Source organism: Mastigoproctus giganteus, unplaced genomic scaffold, assembly GCF_048544385.1.
Source record: "Mastigoproctus giganteus isolate SK-2022 unplaced genomic scaffold, ASM4854438v1 scaffold_36, whole genome shotgun sequence".
Lineage (NCBI taxonomy): Eukaryota > Metazoa > Arthropoda > Arachnida > Uropygi > Thelyphonidae > Mastigoproctus > Mastigoproctus giganteus.
This window is the reverse complement of record NW_028328313.1, coordinates 75,573-87,081: the sequence shown is the minus strand read 5'-3', so window position 1 is coordinate 87,081 and position 11,509 is coordinate 75,573.

Genomic DNA, 11,509 nt, shown 5'->3' with positions numbered 1-11,509 from the left:
TAATTTTGTCGTGCAGTGTATGTATTATGTATTATGCTTATAATCCTTGGCTGGCGATTTTTTTGTATCGCTTATTTATTATTCTTATGACATGGTAAACTATCCCCAAAAGTCACCGAAAACCTTGCTTTTACTGTTTTATTACATAATCATAGCATATTACACTTTTTGTTGCTGATATATAAATAAAACCTAAACCTAAAATTAGGAAAGATAGGACTCCTAAGCAAACAATCAATTGGACCAGCAGTTATTTGATAATAATTTTATGATAATTTTTGTCTTCCATAAACGTTTTGTGCAATAAATGAAAACTTGCTCATAAGCAGACAGGCTATTCTAGGCAAACACGGATGTAACAAGTGTGTCCCAATTGTAATTCTCTCACATTTGTTAAACGCATGCTAGAAACTAGACAAAATTATGCCATTTGAATTCCATGTATCACTCGTTTGCACTTTGCCCCTCCCATGTCGCTGTAATCAGCATTCTATTTTCCAAGCATGAAGACCGATAACAAAAAAACCCATAGAATAATAAAGCTGTAGAATTTTATCCATTTTAATTTTCCATACAATCATTATTTCACCGCAAGGGGGTGATAATTAGCAGTCAATAAAAGTAGGCCTAAACTGCGTAGAAATAAATACAGCAGACGAGTTTGTTACACGCGTCACATGTGACGTCATTGAAGATTTCACTGAATGTTAGTATTTAATTGGATAAAAATGTTTAAAAAGAAGAAAAAATCGCAATTATGCAATGTAAGCTAAAATTATTTATATTATTAATTTAACTTAAAGTATTATTAATATTTTATATAATTTACAGGAACTTTTTAAACTCCTTAATGAACTACGCCAAACGTAACACAAAAATATTGTATTTGAACAGCTTGTGTTAGTAAGAAAAACGCAGATGTTCGATTGCACCAACATTGTGGAGCTAAAAATACCCTTTTATAGCCACACATGAAAACCCTTGCGGCATCTATCAGCACTTCCAAGTTCGCGCTAGCAAACATCGGGTCAGCCGACAGTATGACTATCTCTCAAATAGACGGACGTAATATCAGCAGATGCGGCCCCAAAAACGAGACAGGGGGAGGAACAGAGAGACTGTATGGTGCTCCTAGCTATTTGGCAGTAACGGAAACTACAAGACTGTCACGTAGCCAGCTAATTCCGGAAGCATGTGGTGCGCACGAGGAAATGCCGCCAGCTCCCTGCAGAGTAGCGAATGGAAAATATTTTTGATGTCTTCGTCTGTACTAAGCGTGTGTGACGTTCGAATATTGTTCAAGGTTATAGCTCCACCGTCTAGCAATTTAATGCATATTAGAGCAACTTTGTAATACTGTACTCGAGATTATTAGAGACACAGACGGTGATTCATTTGCTTATCCACTTTAATGGTTCAAACTGTGGATAGGCTTAAGGAATTTTCATAATATCGGCGTAATGGTGTGTAATGGGTGTAAAGGAGATTAAGGGTAGTCTTAAGCAAATAAAGGCGAATTGAATATATTTGTTCAGTGTAAATTGCGTAATGCATTTTTCTTTTAGAGGATTTCGTCTTAAACTTAGGAAAGAGCTGATTGTTTGGGAGATCTGAAATGTGTTAGTTTACTAATGGAACTTGGCTGCTTGGTATACTGTAATGGCATTTTCTTGCATTTCGCATCCGTAGCCCACACTCAGGCAATTTGCAATGAAGTAAAAATCCTAGCAACTTGAAAATATCGATGACCGAGATAATGTGATTCTAAAGAGGAAATGTGTTTTGCATTCATGGGGTTAGCAGCTCAAACAGCATGTCGTTGCTTCTCAATAATTGGCTTATAATAAAAAAAGAAAAGAAAAGAAAAAGAGACCTGTTTATACTCCAGTGATATTAGTTACAACTGGTTATTTGGTTGGTAGGATCGCTATCTTCCCCACGCCGGCTAGAAAGAACCTGAGTTCGAGTGACGAGAGGAATTTTTAGGGGCAAGTTCACAACTTGGCAGAGTTAGCATGTCTCGGGCGAGGGTAGCATGGATTTTTATCCTGGAAACTCCCGTTTTTCATCCAGCAAACAGAAAATCGACCACAGAACACAAGCAATTTACAGACAGCGTATACACAGCAATATAGCCTGTCTCTGATCCTCTAAAACTCAACAACCACGGCCGACTTTTTTGCCTTTACAGTAAAAAAAAATATAAAAAATTCTGTTTATACTCCTCTGATTCCGGGAGTCAGAGGAGTTCACAAGATAAACACGAAACAGCACTGTATTTAGCAGTCACTTGCTTGAACGCCGGTCACTCAAAGCACGTATACTTATACACCCTTGTGCCGGACCCCTCGGCTACGGTGGCCCCTTTTTTCTTTTTGTTAACTGACAAAATAGAAGATAAATTAAATAAATAAATTTCATATTCGAATCTTCTCGGGTGGTGCAATACGATCTCTATCCTATCACATGTGGAGATGCACTACGTTCGAGTTTTTATAAAAAACAGAGGAGTTTTTATGGGCTTTTTCACACTGTGCTCGTCTCCTACCAGCACTGATGCCACAGAGCCTTAATTAGTTTGGAGCAGAAAGAAACACCCTGCATTGGATGCGCTGCTAGACAGAAACGAGTTATTCCCTGGTCGAAGTCAAGAATTTCTAAAGAGCTTCTCAAGTGGTATGGAGTTTTTTTATGAATGAAAAACCCTAGTTGCTAGAGGGGAAAGAGTACTTCTGAACTGAAGCTTTTAAACTATATTTGAGAGTTTAGAAATGTCTTATTCTTGATGAAGACTTATAACACGTACAGATTGCTAGGCTTGGCTACACAAAAACTTCAAAAGTATACAAATATCCGCTTTAAGGACCCTTTTGAATTATAAATCTTCCTCTTTAAGAAAGTTGCTGTCAGCATTTTAATTTATTAAATCTTCAAGAGAGAAGAAATTATTGATTTCTTCTTTTTAAATCGATTGATAATGGAATGAGTGGATGCTCCAGTCTTGCCTGGAAGGACAATCTTCAGTTGTTCTCCGTGACATCTCTGCAAAAGTTTTCATTATTGATTCCTTCTAATGTTAAGACTAATTGCTAATGCATGTTTTTCTTTTAAAATGCTATCTGTCCTTTTCTTAAGCCGACAGAGGCTTTAAAGTATGGGAAATTTTTATAAAACCAACTTAAGATTTTCATTAAAATGTTAATTTCGTATAAGGCTGCCTAAATCTTGAAAATAGTCTTTATCACCCTAAGGGATTACTTTCTCTTATTTCTAAAACGTCCCTCAGAACTCAAAAGAATAATGCCTTGTCATTTATCTTTAAAAATATTAAATCAATTGCAAAACATTACCAGTTACCCATTGATTTCTTTTACACAAATTTGATATCAGTTTCCTTGTATTCGATATCAATATTTTTATTTAAAATACAACTGAAAAACAGGGCGCCACGCATCGGTCCAATCTGAACTACTTTCAAAGACTTTACAATGGTTTGCTTATGAGCCGGTAGTTTCAATATTGGAGAAGTTCCATTGAAAAGAGTTAACCAAGAGACTGGTCTTATGTCGCGCCCCGTCCTGGAAGCCCTTAAAGGCATGGACAACCGGTATGCTTAAATAGCTATTGTAGCTACCACACAAAGGATTCGCTAATTTAAATGAAGCAAATGAGACCCCTTTATGCGCATAAATGAATGACAATTTTGGCAGCTGGCGTGAAGTTTACAGGGCCATACACGCAGAAAGGGGGGGATGTAAAAATGAATGACAGGGGAAATGGGGATAATTAGAAGTGGTTTTCTACCGTGAACAGCCACTAGACACATGAGTAATGGCGGGAAATGAAGCAGATGATTCTTGACTGTTGCGTGTCCCGCGAAGATTATTAGAAAGGCTGTTCAGGTGAAGGACGTGCTTAGTTTGTGGTCGCCTGTCTCATTTGCCACTGGTTTGTACTGCGGGGGAGTTCTGTCCTTTGTTCGGCTAACTGCAAGAGTCTTACCAGCTACCGTGAGAGTTTCAAAACAGAAGACAATACATGGTCGTTCAATAGGTACAAGACACAGGATGTAATTCTTCCATGGGAACTCTCTTTCTCTCTCTGATGCCAGGAAGAGCAGTTAAACGAAGGGAAAATACCTTAAATAGCAAAACACAATACAGTGTGCACCTTTATCCAGTTAATTAAAAATTGTTCGCGGCTTTTATATTCACAATGATGGGGAAAAATAATGAAGTGAATTCTATTATTTGAAAGAATAGATTGGGTGAAAACAATTGACATTCAGTGTACATTGAAAATCAATTTAGTACCGAGATGGTGCAGTTAATAAACCCTTGAAATTTAAATTGTCAGCTCAATAATACTACTCAGTTAGTTGGCATTAGTACATCTTGATTCGATAGGGTTCTGTGCGGTTTGGTTTGGTTTTCGGATAGGTTAGTTTTTAGGTTAGATCTGGTTCGATTGGATTTCGTTGGTCTTAGGTTTCATTTGATTAGGTTAAGTACGTTTGGTTTGATTTAAGGTGAGGTTAGAGTTGGTTTCGTTCAGTAAGATTTAGTTTGGTTAATGCTAGGTTTAATTTTGGTTGGAAGTAAGATTTGTTTTAGGTTGGTTTAGGTTTTGTATTAAATTTGTTTTAGGTTGGGCATTAGATTTGGTTTACTTAGATTTCATCTGGTTTTACATTTGGTTTTACGAAATTTTAGTTTCGTTTGAAGAAAACTGTGGTTTCATTTTAGGTTTAGTTTGGTTAATGTAAGGTTTTAGTTCGACTTCAGGCTAGAATTGTTCTAAGGTTAGTTTGTGTTTGGCTTTAGATATGGGTTTAGGTTGATATGGTTATGTAGATTTCATTTGCTTTTAAATTTAGTTTGGTTAGGCTGTTTTAATGTCATATAGGGTTAGGTTTGTTTGATTTGGTTTTAGATTTAATTTAGTTAGTGTTCGGTTTTAGTTTGGACAGTGATCAGAATAGATTGAAGTTTGTTAGGTTTTAGGTTTCATCTGAGTTTAGGTTTAATTTGTCAGTCTAAGGTTATATTTTCGTTTTATTCGAGTTTGGCATGATTTTTCATTTGGTTTAAGATTAGGTTTAGCTTTATATTAGGTTAGGTTTGTTTTAGGTTTTATTTGCTTCGTTATATTTGATTGGTTTTAGGTGTAGTTTGGTAAATGTTTTGAGCCCTTCGGTGCCATAGTCATGCCAAGGTCGGGATCAAAGTACAGTATATCTGAAATGTATATACAGTACTGTACTTTGTTAAAAGGCTTGTAGTTTAATTTATTAACAAAAAAAATTAGTTCTACCAGGTCTTTAATTTTATTTCCGCGCCCAATAAGTCGTTTTTTCTATGAGGAATTATAGAAGTTTCAGAAAGGAAAGTCATATTTCCTTTTTCTTATTTTTAAATTTATCTATAACCAATGAGGCTATCACCAATATTGTTCTGGAATGGGACCAGTTTTTTACTGACCTTGTCACGATTACAAATGCGTTAGGCGAGACCTTTCCAAAGATATCAGCAAAAGCGCCATATCCTCAGCAATTTATGAATCAAAAAGACAAAGCAGGATAACACAAGATTAATTTTAAATCAAAAGGAAATGAGCAAATAAATCAACCATGCATCCCGGCCTACGGATAACGCTGCCCAGTCCTGGGTGTATGATTTAGCATGAAAAACTTCTCTAAAATGGGTAGATTTGATTCATAATGATGCAATATGCATAGTCATAGGCCCCTACTGTATCTCTTCCACTATGCTGAAGCTACTGGGCAAAGTTGATCGCTTAGACGACGACAACAATCGGCATTGGATTAAGTATTTAAAATAAAACCCATGCCCGCACACTCCCTGCTCCTGCAAAACACTCTTTGTTCATGGTGTGAAAATTCCTACTGGAATCGCCAGCAGGCAAATCAATCCCTAGGAATCAGAATGCAAAACATACTACGACATCATGGTCTTAGCATAGACAATGAGCACACTTGCCACCTCTCAAGTCTCTTGGAACTTGAATACAGGTTCCAAGATGAGTGGAACTTGTAATTTACCATGATGGACGATTGTGGACTGGCAAGTCCTAGCATGGAACTTCTCTTTTTAGAAATAGGGTAAGAAAGCGATATCTGCAACCAACTTTCAACAGCTATACGCAGCACAGAGGCCAATTTTTTAATCTTAACCCAATATACAGGACCCTCATGGGTAGCACAGTTAGTACGATCGCCGTCCTTCCCACAGCTGAGTTCGAATCCTGTCGATGGCGGGAAGAATTTTTATGCGTCTTTTACACAACGTGGCAGAGTTAGTCGATCACAGGAGGGGGTAGCATGGTTTTCTCTCCGGGAAACTTGGGTTTTTCGTCCAGCAAACAAAAAATAGTTCTCAGAACCCATGCAATTTACAGACAATGTGCACGGCGCAACATGGCCTTAGTTGCCGATGCTCCTTAAAACTCAAACCAAACGCAATATACTGAGATGGCTTGAAAACATCATTATTATCAGATAAGACAACGAGTACCGAAAAAGTGAAGGGTATAGACAATAGAGCTGTATTCATTTAAAATAGCCTTAACTCGTTTACAATTTATTACAATTACAAAAAGAAATGTTATATACACTACCCTACCATTAATATCCAGACATCCCTCCTTTGATAGTTGGTCACATCCTGACCAAGCACGACGTGTCAGAAACAATTATATATGTGTTCATAGGAATTCAAGGTAGTAATACAACTATGAATGCACGATGCAATTATCGACGGGGTTAACACACCTCCAGTACGGAATGATGATAGGGTGACACTTAAGCATATGTATGTGACATTTCAACGCCACTGAAGTTCACTGGGTGATGTGATCTGAAAATTGAAACGGACTAGTGCTGAAACCGTCAGGAAATTACCCGAAAAACTACGACGGAACATGACAGGAGAGCCCAAAAATCGTCCACTCGGAATGCAGGTCGTCGACGTTATCGCAGCACACACAGAAGCACAGTGAGGTGATCGAGACACATGTCAGCACCGATACAGTGTGAAGAACGCTGCATGATATGGATTACCACGATCGTGCAGCGGTGCACAAGACCTTAATCACCCCGACTAATACCGGACGCCGTCTAGCTTGTAAGGCCTGCCCTCCTTGTCCCGTACACAAAAGAAAGGCTGTGATTTTCAGCGACGAGTCACGGTACATGGTATATATATATATACCAGTTTTACGGTCATGCCCCTGGGAGTGGGCCCTCGTGGGTAGCACAGTTGGTAGGATCGCCGTCCTCCCCACATCGGGTGGAAAAGACCTGGGTTCGAATCCCGTCAATGACGGGAGGAATTCTTATGGGCATTTTTCACAACGTGGCTGAGTTAGTCGGTGTCAAGCGAGGGTAGCATGGTTTTTTGTCCCGGAAACTTGGGTTTTTCGTCCAGCAAACAGAAAATCTATCTCAGAATACACGCAATTTACAGACAATATACACGCTCAACATGGCCTTAGTCGCCGATGCTTCTAAAACTCAGCAACAACCAACAACCCTGGGAGTAGTGCATGCCCAGAGAACGATACCTGATATGATCTCGACAATGAAGTTTGGTGGAGGAAGCGTGATGGTCTCGGGCTGTTTTTCATAGTTTGGCCTCGGAGCTATTGGTCGTTTTGGACAAAACCATGAATGGTTTTTAGACAAAACTCAGTTGGACAAAACTGAGGTCTGTCTAGACGTCCCGGACAATAATCCTTTAGCTACGTTATGGCAGCTTATTGGGGAAGGTCCACACCATCTTAGTTTCTTAGTTTCGTAATGGAGTGGTTGTTTGAGGACATGAGCGTTGTTGAAAAGTTAGACTGGCCAGTCCAGAGCTTTGACCTGCCTTCCATAAAGAACCTCTGGGATAAATTGGATTGTCAGGTGCGTGTGAGGATATACCAACAAAAAACAGAGCTGACTGGTCGTTGAAAGTCGAATGTCGGAAAATATCGAGGACATTTATAAAAAAACTGGTGGAGAGTGTTCCACAGAGACCAGACGCTGTAAAGGCTAAAGGCTTCAACACACTGTTAGTTTTCCTGTAAATAATGGCTATTAGAAGATATGCAAGTGTCCGGATATTAATGGGCAGTGTATGTGGATGTGGTGAAAGATTTGTTCAGTCCTAATATATGTTTAGGGAAGCTTTACGGGCTGATTCTTGTTGTGAGTAGCGCTCCTTGATAAGTTGGGATTTGAGATGGATATACTTGGAGTTATCAATATTAATTGATGCTGTTCACCTCTCTCACCTTTACACAGTTTTGCACTAATGCAGTAGCTGTTCCATTTTTCTTTTATGCCCAAGAACAAAAAGGGCTAATTTGCGCCCTCAGTAATCTCAACATTTTCCACTCTTGTTCGATGCTGCCTTTCCAGCAGCAGTGAAAGTTTAATAGCTCTTTAAGGAAGAAAAATTGTTAGCGAGAAGAGAAGAGCTCATTAAAGATGGAAGAAGAGAACACGTATTTCTCAAGAAGGCCGACTTTAATTGGTTACAACGTCTTGTCTGATGTGCACTGTTGTTCCAAAAAAGCCTTCTCTTAGTACAAATAAAAACACCTGCACACAATGAAAAGAACTCTGTTTTTTGTTTCTTACCATCTACGTGACTCATCTAGGTACGGCGACACATAAATGAGGCAGCAATGGAAACGAGTACTAACAGGAGAGCTCTTCATTCTCAGAAACACATCTGAATGTTTATGACTGAGACAGAAATAGCAGACGAGGAGAATGTACGAGTTTACTTATTTAGGGAGGAGCCAGAAGCTTTTACGTCTGCAGCCTAGAACTTAATTTCTGTGGATATTTCTACTAAGTAGTTGAAGGATGTGTTTTTCTGTTAATTTGTACCAAGTGCCACCGTTTCAGTAATCAATTCAAATTCCCCAGGCCATACACATGCACAGTTCGCAAATCCAGTATATTGGAACATCTTTTCACCTGTAAATATCAGTGGTAATCAAAAATGAAGTCACTTTTACTAAGTATCTGCGCATGCGCGAATATATAAGCAGAAGAGTCGATGATTATCATCAAAGGGCTGGACTGGCCTACAATCTTCCCTGTAGCTCATCATCATCTGAATTCCGGTATGATTCATCATTCTGATGTTTATTGACAGCGGATCAGAATTAATTTTATTAACAAACTTAGTATAAAAAATATAATGGTTATTTTTGTGAAAACATCTTTTGCGGCACCTAGGAAGTAAAACCGATTGGTAACGAGAATGCGAGACGGAAATGACGCTAATAACGCTAACTCAGTCACTAACATTGATTCCATAGAGTAAATAGCGGACGTGAGCTCTGGTGCCCTGGCATATATTTTTAGAGGCCCAAAAACCAAGATCACCCGGGAATCTCTGAATCAATAGTAATTGCATTGTTCCAGGGCCCTATGACCGCTACTTTACCGAATAAATTAAAGACGCTAACTCGGTCACTAACGTTGATTCGGTAGAGTAAGTAGCGGGTGTGAGCATAAAACGTTACATCGTTCATAACTTCGGTTTTAGCTGTTCGATTTTAAAAATTTAAACGGTTTTGATTTTCTTTCTTAGTCTACTATCGAATTGTGAACAGCTAGAACCGAAGTTATTATACAGACAATCTCCAGTGTACGTTTCCTAAGGATATTTTCACATAAAATAAAACATCTTTCGTGCGTACAGGGCACACACGTTGTTTTTTTTAAAGCATGTTTTTTACGTATTCAGAAAAAAACGTCTTTTTCTAATAACTGTTTTTTGAACCATGGGTTATCGTTGCATCGGAGACTGAAATACTTTGTACCTGGCGCCTCCGTAGCCAGGTGGGCAGGAGCAGCACATGCTTCTTGATTAGACCGAGGTTCGAGCCCCTGACCACCAAATACGGAGGATATGGAAAGGTCAGGGAATGACCACCGCACATCCCCGGAGCAATATGGCCTTAGTTGCTAATGCTCCTAAAAACCAAACAAACAAACTTTGTACTTCCTGTTGTGCCTAGCCCTAAGTACTTCCTTAAAAAATAATAGCTCCCTTTTTTCTTCAGGATAAAATCTAATCTCATGAAACTTGAGATGTTTAAGGTAAATGCTGCATTCCATATCATTTTGCAATGGAAAAAAGCCCAACGGTTCCTTTTCAAACTGTCTACCTATCATTTCTTGGCTTTTAATCCCCTTGATACTGGTATGAGAGTCCCATTGCTGGATTTAGGTAATCTGGTACCCTGGCATATATTTTTAGAGGCCCATAAACCAAGATCACCTGGGAATCTCTGAATCAATAGTAATTGTATTGTTCCAAGGCCCACACGACCTTTTGACGCCTAGAGAAACAGCACCACTTTGATTTACTATGATGGGTATACGTTTTTTGGCAACGAAGTGTACACATAGCATGAGTTAGCGCAGAGACAGAATGAGTGTGGTTATTTATTGATTGTATAACGCGGTTGCATAACTAATATATATAGTAAGAACGCAATGCAGGAGTAGGAGAAAGTAGGTACGTTGCTAATAAGTAATGGGAGTTTAGCTCGGCAGATTCCAGAGGTTGTGCATTAGGGGGAATCATGCGCATAACTAAGCAATGAATAATATTATAAAGTCTTAAAACTTTTCTTAGTTGCAAGAAGACTCGATTTTCTACGATTTCCCAGACGAACCCACGTATCTTGTAGGAGCAGTAACGATCCCTAGCGATGCGTGAAGGAGAGCTATTTGACGTACCTTCGAGGCCATTTCTGAGTGCTTCTGCTATTCCCATATGTTCTATTTGGTTTTTTAATGGGAGAACTCGGGCTTCTGTGCTGCTATAAATATCGCTAGATGAACTTTGTCACGCTCGGCAACAAACAGCGGCTTTACCGTTCGTTTAGAATAGCCACTTATCGTGCCGCGTGTCACTAAACAATCCTTTATACCACGTGAGGGCTTTTTTACGTCCGTTACTTATCGGCAACTCTATAGTGGTGGGTGACTTTTGTAAATGTGTGACGTCATGGTATCCGAGCAGTTGCATCCTAGCAACGGCTAACACAATGTTCTTTTAACAGTCAGCAAATATTGCCTCTACAATCCCATTTGCTGTCTGTTCTTTGTCACCCCAAGAGGGCTCTCCACTGGATTATCCACTCGATCTTCCACCCTCCCTTCATTAAGTCCAGGAAGGCTGGTTCGACGACTCAGTTAACGAAATTGCGCACACAACGTGTATTTTTCGGGATGAAAAGATGTCTTCATGACTTAGTGGGGGTTCTCACTAACCCATATGCGCGTATTCAGTTTACTGATGTAGTGTTCTAAGGTGGAAGTGCGCTTCGTTGATGCACCATATGTGGTGAATTACTGGTGCGTTGTTTTCCAACTATTGAAGAAATTAATTTAATAGGCGAATCACCTTTCTATGACAATGTCGGTCATGGATTGTTGCATCTGCATTTTGTAAGGGAACGGTTTTTAAGTTTTGCC